Genomic DNA, 10,781 nt, shown 5'->3' on the forward strand with positions numbered 1-10,781 from the left:
ATGTCGCTTGATAACCTAATTTTGTTTCCATTTAACTATTAAAGTTTAATAATCACCCATACCTCAAGGCTGCCACGTGGTAGGAGATAGGAATCTGATGAAAAGAGAATTGGGAGCTATAATTTTTAAATTATAAGGACCCAAAACGATTTTCTCAGTTTAACCAGCAGAGAATAATTAAAGCAACTCTGACTTAGTGAAAAACCTAGGTTTCGAGTTTTGGCTCCACTATTTATTAGTTCTAGAAGCCTGGAATAATTACTGACGTTTCTCTGAGCTTCCTTGATGGATTTTGGTGAGGATCAAATACGATTTTAAGTTACGGTTTCACTACTTATCTAAATGTCCATGACTTTCATTGTCTTTTATGTTGATTTTGCTAAGGCATGTATTTTAATTATGTTCATTGGACGACTTAGTCATCACTGTGTTTTGATGACTGGCACATAATAGATTGTCGATAAATACTTCATGTTGTTAAGACTAAATGATCATGACCAGTGTAAAAATAATTTAGAAAAGGACTTTATGTTAATAAATGAATGAGGCATGAGATTTGACAAGAGTTTCTAAGTGAAGAGCAGGGTCTTTCTAAATTAGCAAAAAGATAACAGATGGATGTCAGGAATTTGGATTGCAGGGAGTTGGGCAAAATAGAAACTAACTTACTCACCAAATCAAACAAGCAGGGCAGGGAGGCACCTAGTACCATGCACCTGGCCACCACCAAGATGTCTCCATTTCTCATCTCAGCTTCATTTTGTTCCATACACCTGCTCCACTAGTCTAGAAACCTGGAACTCTCAGCCTCTCACCAGAGAGAGAGGGAACCTCTTCCCTGAATTCTGATTTTGATAAAATCCAGAGAGGAGCCTATGATTGGCCTAGACTAGGACCTGTACTTACTCCTATGGTCAGGGCACTGTGACTGACAGCCTGGGTTAGAACCAACAGGTTGGAGTTGGGGGGTGAAGCAGTTCTCCCAAAGGAAAGAGATGCTGCTCATATAGGAAGAAAAGTGTGAAAGTGTTAGTTGCTCAGTCATGTCCACTCTCTGCAGCCCCATAGAGTGTAGCCCACCAGGCTCCTCTGTCCATGGAATTCTCCAGGCAAGAATACTGAAGTGGGTAGCCATTCCCTTCTCCAGAGGATTGTCCCAAGTCCGGGATTAAACCCAGGTCTCACACATTGCAGCCAGATTCTTTATCATCCTGTGCAAACTGAAGCATAGATGCCCACTGCAAAAAGGCGGGCAGGATAAGAATTTCAAAATAAATTTTGTGCACACCTCGTAAGGTAAAGGAATTAGAGAAGGCGAGGTTTGGAGAAAGGACGAGACCGATACTCTATAAGTCTTTTAATCACTTTTAATGAGAATAGATCACTTTTAATGAGGCAAGAAGGGGCAGCAGTCAGACCAGTGAACTGCTGCGCTAGGTCAAGAAAAGAGCAGGTATATATAGAAAACATATATATGCAGAGATACATTCTTTTGAGGGGGTGTGTTTTTCCTCAAGATTATTTTGATTAGTTACCTTTCAACAACTGGGGCAAGGAATTCCTGAGACTGGCTGGAGACTGGGATTGGCTGGGAGCTGAACGTAATCAATCTTAATGTTCATTTCTTTCTTCAGGGGAGAAAGTTCTTTATTCTGTATAGAATGGTGGGGAGGACCTGGAGGGGAGTTTTAACTCCAGGCTATTTTGAGCCATGTAGCTTTCCTTCATTCCAGACCCTTAAGGAATATATAAAAAGAGAAAGAGAGATGGATGTTGTTAATGTTCAGGGCTTTTTCGTGCTTGTAAATAAGGGTCGGGGGTTTGTGGTCTGGGAGGAAGGAAGTCTAAGGCCCTGAGTGTTGATTTTCTATTCTAGCTGCCAAGGTCTCGAGCAGACAGTCAAGCAACAGTCTTGACTTGATCTTGAGAAATGACTCGGATTCGGTCCTGGAGGAATCCCTTGAAAAGATTAAGCAAATAAGATCCAAATGTGAATAGGAGCATAATGAATATGCATGGTCCAAGAAGGGGCAGAATGGTTTTAGAAAAGGCAGAGGAACCAGAGATCAAATTGCCAACATCCACTGGATCATTGAAAAAGCAAGAGAGTTCCAGAAAAACATCTATTTCTGCTTTATTGACTATACCAAAGCCTTTGACTGTGTGGATCACAATAAACTGTGGAAAATCCTGAAAGAGATGGGAATACCAGACCACCTGACCTGCCTCTTGAGAAATTTGTATGCAGGTCAGGAAGCAACAGTTAGAACTGGACATGGAACAACAGACTGGTTCCAAATAGGAAAAGGAGTACGTGAAGGCTGTATATTGTCACCCAGCTTATTTAACTTATATACAGAGTACATCTGGAGAAGGCAATGGCACCCTACTCCAGTACTCTTGCCTGGAAAATCCCATGGATGGAGGAGCCTGGTAGGCTGCAGTCCATGGGGTCGTTAAGCGTCAGACACGACTGAATGACTTCACTTTCACTTTTCACTTTCATGCATTGGAGAAGGAATCCAATCCTTCTGGCACTGGCAACCCAATCCAGTGTTCTTGCCTGGAGAATCCCAGGGATGGGGGAGCCTGGTGAGCTGCCGTCTCTGGGGTGGCACAGAGTCGGACACTGAAGCAACTTAGCAGCAGCAGAGTACATCATGAGAAATGCTGGGCTGGAAGAAGCACAAGCTGGAATCAAGATTGCCAGGAGAAATATCAATAACCTCAGATATGCAGATGACACCACCCTTATGGCAGAAAGTGAACAGGAACTAAAAACCCTCTTGATGAAGGTGAAAGAGGAGAGTGAAAAAGTTGGCTTAAAGCTCAGCATTCAGAAAATGAAGATCATGGCATCTGGTCCCATCACTTCATGGGAAATAGATGGGGAAACAGTGGAAACAGTGTCAGACTTTATTTTTTTGGGCTCCAAAATCACTGCAGATGGTTACTGCAGCCATGAAATTAAAAGATGCTTACTCCTTGGAAGGAAAGTTATGAGCAACCTAGATAGCATATTCAAAAGCAGAGACATTACTTTGCCAACAAAGGTGGGTCTAGTCAAGGCTATGGTTTTTCCAGTGGTCATGTATGGATGTGAGAGTTGGACTGTGAAGAAAGCTGAGCACTGAAGAATTGCTGCTTTTGAACTGTGGTGTTGGAGAAGACTCTTGAGAGTCCCTTGGACTGCAAGGAGATCCAACCAGTCCATTCTGAAGGAGATCAGCTCTGGGTGTTCTTTGGAAGGAATGATGCTAAAGCTGAAACTCCAGTACTTTGGCCACCTCATGAGAAGAGTTGACTCATTGGAAAAGCCTCTGATGCTGGGGGGATTGGGGGCAGGAGGAGAAGGGGACGACAGAGGATGAGATGGCTGGATGGCATTACTGACTTGATGGACGTGAGTCTGAGTGAACTCCGGGAGATGGTGATGGACAGGGAGGCCTGGCGTGCTGCAATTCATGGGGTCGCAAAGAGTCAGACACGACTGAGCGACTGAACTGAACTGAACTGAACTGGATAGTTATTAGACCTTGGGCTATTTCCTGGAGGCTGTCTGATAGGTCTTTAGATAGTGCTTGGTAGCTTTGGATGGAGGTGGTTAGGCCAGCAGTTCTTGTTCCAATTCTAGCTGCTATTCCTAGTCCCACTAAGAGAGGAATGAAATGATGGTTTGTTTCATTCATTTGTGAATGAGAGGAATGGGTAGGGATTGATCATTGGGGGCTATAAAAATGTTTGGACTGGAGTATACCAGGGTGCAGGTTCCAGTCCAATTAGTAGTAAACAGAGATATGCAGACACCCCACACAAGAAAAACGGCCAGGTGTCACAATACAACCCAAAGAAGGAAACAGCAACCCACTCCAGTACTCTTGCCTGGAAAAATCCATAGACAGAGGAGCCTGGGAGGCTGAAGTCCATGGGGTCGCAAAGAGTCGGACACGACTGAGCAACTTCACTTTGACTTTGACAATACAACAGCAGAAGTTGATGGCGAAGAGGAGTCGGGGAGTGGGGGTTTGATCATTCGTTCAAGAACAGTCAGGGAACCCACTAAGGTGGCCCCAACAATGGGAGAAGTGGAGGAATATGCTGAGGGAAACTGTCCTGTAAAGGTTAAAGAGTGTCCTGTAGGACCAGAAACATTATATATAGCTTTTCCAGTGGCAAAGAGTAAAGTGGAGGTATGATTACACACAGATTTAGGGATTATGCCCATGGGTTGGTCATATGAGATATTTCTGGAATTTCTAGATATGCAAAAAGGAGCTGGTCGTAATAGTGTTACTCTCTGGGTGATAGGGCCTCCTATTGGAGGTTTTCCATTGTAGGAGGGAAGGTCAGTGAGTAAAGATTCTAAGTTTGTCTGAATTTCAGATTTGATCATTAGTGTGAAGATATTTAAGATTTGAGACATATAAAGCCTCTCCACAGTATGAGTGGTGTAGGGATATGTTATCAGTGGTCCAGTCAAGGATGGATGTGGAGAGGGCTGAATCTCCTAGAGGAGTTATAGATAGACATATCCAGCAGTCTTTAGCCAATTGTTGGTTAGATGCATTGAGGAGAGTATGGGTTAAATTAAGGGTCTGGAATAGATAGTTGAGGTGAGGATTTTGAAAGAGTTCTTGGGTCAGAGGAAAGAGAGAAGATAAAAAGAAGATGTCAGGCAACATTTGGGGAAGTGAATATATGATAGACTACTATGGAGAAGAATTGGATTTCAAAAGGGTAAAAGTTATAGAAGGTTTCCTGCAGCCACAGGGTGAAGATGTAATCTTCAACGTGTTTGAACGTGGATCCTTGAGGACTCGCAACCCAGATATCTGCCAGGAGGTGTTCCAGAAATAATTGTAGCTGTGAAACTGATAGGGTCATCCGTCATCAGTTGGGGCCAGTGGAAGCTGGGAGAACTTTAGAGCTGTAGGGCCTCTGTGAGGAACTTGTATTAGTATTAGTCATAAGCATTCTCATCATTGGGCTGCATAATCTTTTTTAGTCAAGTAATGTGCACCCAAAGGGTGATTTCTTTTAATTTTGCAGCAGTAGGGGTCAGCAGAATTACCTTGTAGGGTCCTTGCCATTTTGGGGTTAGATCTGAGTGGAACTGAACTGTCATATAGACTTTTCTCCTATTTGGAGGGATGGGTACAGGAGATTGGGATGTGGTCAAGGGAGTAGGTTATCCATATGTTGCCAAAGGGCATCTCGTATCTGGGCAAGTAAGGGAAAAGGAAGGTGGGATGGTAGTTTGGGACCGTCATGGGAGTAGGGGAATCCTAAAGGTACTATGAGCCTCCCATACATGGCCTTGAATGGACTGATATTTAGAGTTTTTTTCGGTAAGGCCCGGACCTTTAAGAGGGCTAAAGGAAGGAGTTTAGTCCAATCTTGATGAAGTTCAATTGTTAATTTGGTTAGAGTTTCTTTTAAGATTCGATTGGCTCTCTCAACCTTACCTGAGGACCGGGGATGATGAGGAATGTGAAACCTCCAAGGAACTTGAAGGGTTTGTGCAATATTTTGGGTGATTTGGGATGTGAACTCAGGCTGTTGTCAGACAGGAGGGAGGAGGGCATTCCAAACCTAGGGAGAATTTCAGTAAGAATAAGGTGAGTCACAGTAGGGGCTTGTTTGTTAGTAGCTGGGAAAGCTTCAATCTATCCAGAAAATGTATCTACAAAGACTAGGAGGAATTTAATCCTTTTTGCGGGTGGCATGTAGGTGAAATCTACTTGCCAGTCTTGTGCAGGAAGATGCCCGCAAATTTGGTGGGTGGGGAAAGGAGGGGGGAGAGCGAATGTTAGAATCAGGGTTTGTCCTCTGACAAGTGATACAAGTTTGGGTGAGATTATTTAAATAAGCCACATTATCTTTAGTCAGCTCAATAAAGTTCTAAAGTAAAGTCTTAAGTACTTTTGCAGAGGGGTGGAAAAGGGAATATAAATATGAAAGTAATGTGCCGATGTTAGGCTTGTCAATTTGGGCTATAGTAAAGACAGGACTAACAGAGGCGGCCTGCCTCTTTGCTTCGTGATCTGCTATATTATTATAAAAGGAGATAGGGCCATGTCACAATCCCATGTAAAGGACAGTGGTGGAAGCGATTTGTGCCTTGGAGAGACAGGCTCTGTAGCCCCAGTTGCCTGGGGCATTTAATACCATCGCAGTGTGGGCTAGGCAGTTATGGTGAGAGGAACTACATTACAATAAATCGTCTACATATTGAAGTAAGGTAGTAGAGCCTAGGTCTAAAGTTTGTAGGTCTCTTTGAAGGGCTTGACCCAAAAAATGAGGGCTATCTCTAAACCCTTGTGGCAAAACGGTCCAAGTTAATTGTTGAGATTGATATGTGGTTGGATCCGTCCAGGTAAAGGCAGATAGGGGCTGTGAGGAGAGGTGTAGAGGTATAGTAAAGAAAGCACCTTTGAGGTCTAACACTGTGAAATAGAGTGTGTCGGGGGAATATGTGAGAGAAGGGTGTAGGGATTGGTGACCACGGGGTGTACGGCTATTATGGCCTCATTGATCCTGCGAAGATCTTGGACTAGACACCAGGAGTGGGGTACCTTTTTGACTGCCAGTATGGGAGTATTATCGGAGAAGGCAATGGCACCCCACTCCAGTACTCTTGCCTGGAAAATCCTATGGACAGAGGAGCCTGGTAGGCTGCAGTCCATGGGGTCGCTAGGAGTCGGACACGACTGAGCGATTTCACTTTCACTTTTCACTTTCATGCATTGGAGAAGGAAATGGCAACCCACTCCAGTGTTCTTGCCTGGAGAATCCCAGGGACAGGGGAGCCTGGGGGGCTGCCGTCTATGGGGCCGCACAGAGTTGGACATGACTGAAGCGACTTAGCAGCAGCAGCAGCATGGGGGTATTATGAGGTGAAGAGATAGGCCACAAAAGCCCGGCTTTGGGCAGTCGGGAGATTATTGGTTTAAGCCCTTGTGGGGGTTCTGTAGTCAGGGTATACTGAGTTTGGGTTGTGACCTGAGAGGGATTCTTAAGAAAAACCTGCACAGGGAATGGTGCTGAGCTACTGATGGGGCTTCGGTGTCCCAAACCTGAGGATCTATTGGGGGAAGATCAGGGAGCAGGTTTTGGGAGTGAGGGCTGGCCAAAGGTTCGGGTGCCATTTGGATGCAAAGAATTGATGTGGGATCTAAGAATGGGAGATTTAAAGAAGTTTGCAGCTTAGCGAGAAGATCACATCCCATTAATGCCATTAGGCATTGAGGAACTATTATAAAAGAATGTGTTAATGTTGTTTTGCCAAAAGAACAAAGGAGAGGAGGGGTTATTTTGGGATGAAAAAGGACCTTTTCATGAGACCCCTTTGATGGCCACTTCTGAAGGTTGGAGAGGGCCCTGAGAGGAGGTTAAAATTGAAAAGGCCGCTCCAGTGTCTATTACAGGGCTTCCCTGGTGACTCAGAGGTTAAAGCGTCTGTCTGCAATGTGGGAGACCAGGGTTCGATCCCTGGGTTGGGAAGATCCCCTGGAGAAGGAAATGGCAACCCACTCCAGTATTTTTGCCTGGAGACCATGGAGAGAGGAGCCTGGTAGGTTATAGTCCACGGGGTCGCAAAGAGTTGGACATGACTGAGCGACTTCACTTTCACTTGCAGTGTCTATTATGAACGAGACTTCGTGTCTGGTCACTATGCCAATTACCTGAAGCTCCGAGTCTGTCCACATGGGGCATACTTGGGGTCTGGAGCTTGGGCTCTGTCACTGGAATAATTTAGGCACAATTGGATCGTCTCTCAGCTCATCTGATGAACCATGGTCTGGGGTGTCAGGGCCCCCCAGAGTCTGGTTCCCGGCCCATTGTTGTTGGGCCTGAGGTGGACCCCGAGATTTGGTAGGTAGTGCCCAAGGACAATCCATTTTCCACTGGCCCCATTCTTTGCGGGTGGGGCAGGGTTTGGTGGATGGCCGGGGGTTTGGGCAGGACTTAGCCCAGTGTCCCATTTGGTTGCATCTGAAGCAGGGGCTTGGAAGGTTAAGTCCCATACAGGTGGGCCAAGGTTGATGGGCCAAAGGGATTGAATTTTTTTCTTGGATAGCTGTAGCGAATAAAGCATATTTGGCCTTTCTTTCATTTTCTTTTTCCCTTTTCGCTTCTTCCTCTCTATTATTGAAAACTTTAAAGGCTATTTCTAGGAGATCTTGCTGAGGGGGTTCAGGGTTTTTGGTGAATATCAGGGGCTGACTAACTTATGAACTGGATGTGTAAGTATAGGAGTCCAGTGGGGGTGAAAATATCCAGGTTATTGTATTTCTGGACTGCTTCAGTAAGCTGTGAAAGAAAAAGGGCAGGGTTTTCATCCTTTTCTTGAGTAGCTTCTCTAATCTTATCGTAGTTCACGTGAATGTGAGAGTTTTTAGCATTCCTTTTAGTAAACAAGTGATCATATGATGTAGGTACCAGACACCGGCATTGCCAGCTTGATATGTCCACTGTGGCTCAGTTAAAGGAACTGCATCATCAGCCACTGGATTAGTCCTATCTTGGTTATGGAGCTGATCAGCATGAGTTCCGGCTGCCTGCCATATCTGTTCCTTTTCATCAGGGGTTAAAGTGGCATTTAGGATGTAATAAAGATCATTCCAGATTAAATGATATGCTTGTGTAAGGCAGAAGAATTCCTTTCTATATCTAGTAGGATTTTCTGAAAAAGATCCCAATTTTTCTTCAGTTTGGCTCATATCGGAAATTGAGAAAGGCACATGAACCCGTGTAGGCCCTCTGGTCCTGCTTCTTCTCTGAGTAGAAACATGTGTTTGCTTCGGGACCCGGTCAATGGAGGGGGAGTGGAAATCTCTTTTGGGGCTTTGGGGGGTCATTGCTTCCCAGTTTGGAGGAAGAAGGGCTAGAGGGTGAGGTCTTGTCTCTGGAAGCCTCATCTCCGGGGCGGTAGGAAGGAGGCTCAACCGCTGGGTTGAAATCAGGAGCTGAGGGTTTAGGGGGCCTTTTAAGGTCTTTAGATTTGGATTCTTTTGTAGTGGAGGGGGAGAGAAAACAGGAGGTTTGATAGGTAGAACAGTCCTTGCAGAGAGAAGGACGGCTTCTAAGGTTCCAGAAGTCTTGAATACAGGGGACCTCTGAACATTTGCCATTCTGTTTGATGAAGTAATATCTGATAAAATATTAAAATAGAAAATCCCAAACTCAGGCCAGCGGTTTTGGTTATCCAATTTGTACTGAGGCCAAATTTGAGTACAAAGTGACTTGAGTTTATGACCCTTGAGATTAGTCAAGAGTAGAGGTTTGAGGTTTCATTTTACGCAGGCCAAGGGAGAGTCCCGCGGGACAGATTGGCTTGACCCCATAGCAAATGGCTAGCAACTGTCCGGTCGAGAGAAAAGTTTGTCACCTAATCCTTTGACTGGGCAAAGGAAGAGAGAGAGACTCTGAAGGAGGGAAGGGCATCCCCCAAGTCCCTCTCCAGAGGGCCTTTTGGCTGGAGGATTCCCCGGGAACTCAGAAAGGAGGATAGTCTATGGCGCCCTAGAATACCATCCGAGCTTACCTGGGCTCCTGGGTCAGGCGTGAATTCGTGGTAGATGGAGGGAGGTTGAATGGCAAAAGGCCTCTGTCCTGGAGTTGGTCAGTCTCTCAAAAAAGAGAGTGTAGAGAAAAGAGGAAGAGGGAGAGAGAGAGGCCAATATTCCTTGGGGTATGTGGAAAACCAATAAAGCCCTTACACAGGGCTTGTATGGCTCACGAAGGCACAGGGCGTCCTCTAGAGGAGATCTTGAAAGCCCAGGCGGGAAAGTGAGCTTGGCAGGTTTCCACCCTCCAAAGAGCTGGCCGTGGAGAATGAGAAGGAACCTCAACCTCCTGGGTTTTGCCACCAAAATTGTAAGGTAAAGGAACTGGAGAAGGTGAGGTTTGGAGAAAGGATGAGACCGATACTCTACAGGAACAGATCACCTTTAATGAGGCGAGAAGGGGCAGCAGTCAGACTGTGAACTGCTGCGCTAGGTCAAGAAAAGAGCAGGTATATATAGAAAACATATATATACGGAGATACATTGTTTTGAGGGGGTGTGTTTTTCCTCAAGATTATTTTGATTAGTTAGCTTTCAACAACTGGGGCAAGGAATTCCTGAGACTGGCTGGAGACTGGGATTGGCTGGGAGCTGAACATAATCAATCTTAATGTTCATTCCTTTCTTTGGGAGAGAAAGTTCTTTATTCTGTATACAATGGTGGGGAGGACCTGGAGGGGAGTTTTAACTCCAGGCTATTTTGAGCCGTGTAGCTTTCCTTCACACTTGGTACTAACTTACCGGGGAATATTGAGTAAAAACTCATTGTACTAGAATTACAGTACTTAGACATGGAGTACTTAGACCTTAAAGCTGCTAAACCCAGGGATTGAGGCAAGACCTTCAACACACTGTGTATTACCAGTGAATTTTTGCATAGGAAATCCAGATGAAATAAATTTGTCTGAAATATTTTATTGAAAAGACATTCCAAACTGTTTTTCCTCTAAGCCCTCTGGTGAATTTCCCAGAATATATGAGAGATAAACCATATAAATGGATAGGAAGATCCAATATCATTAAATGCTTTTTCCTTTATAAATTAATACATTAATGTAATTCAATTCCAATTAAAATCCTGATAGGTTTTTCAATGAATTGAATAAGCCAATTGTAGATTCTAATTTTAGAACCCCAAATAGACAAGACACATTTGAAGAATAAATAAGGGGCGTATCCTAGTGGCCTAGTGGTTACGATTCAGCGCTTTCA

The sequence above is a fragment of the Bos javanicus genome, chromosome 23 (genome assembly GCF_032452875.1).
Source record: "Bos javanicus breed banteng chromosome 23, ARS-OSU_banteng_1.0, whole genome shotgun sequence".
Classification (NCBI taxonomy): Eukaryota; Metazoa; Chordata; class Mammalia; order Artiodactyla; family Bovidae; genus Bos; species Bos javanicus.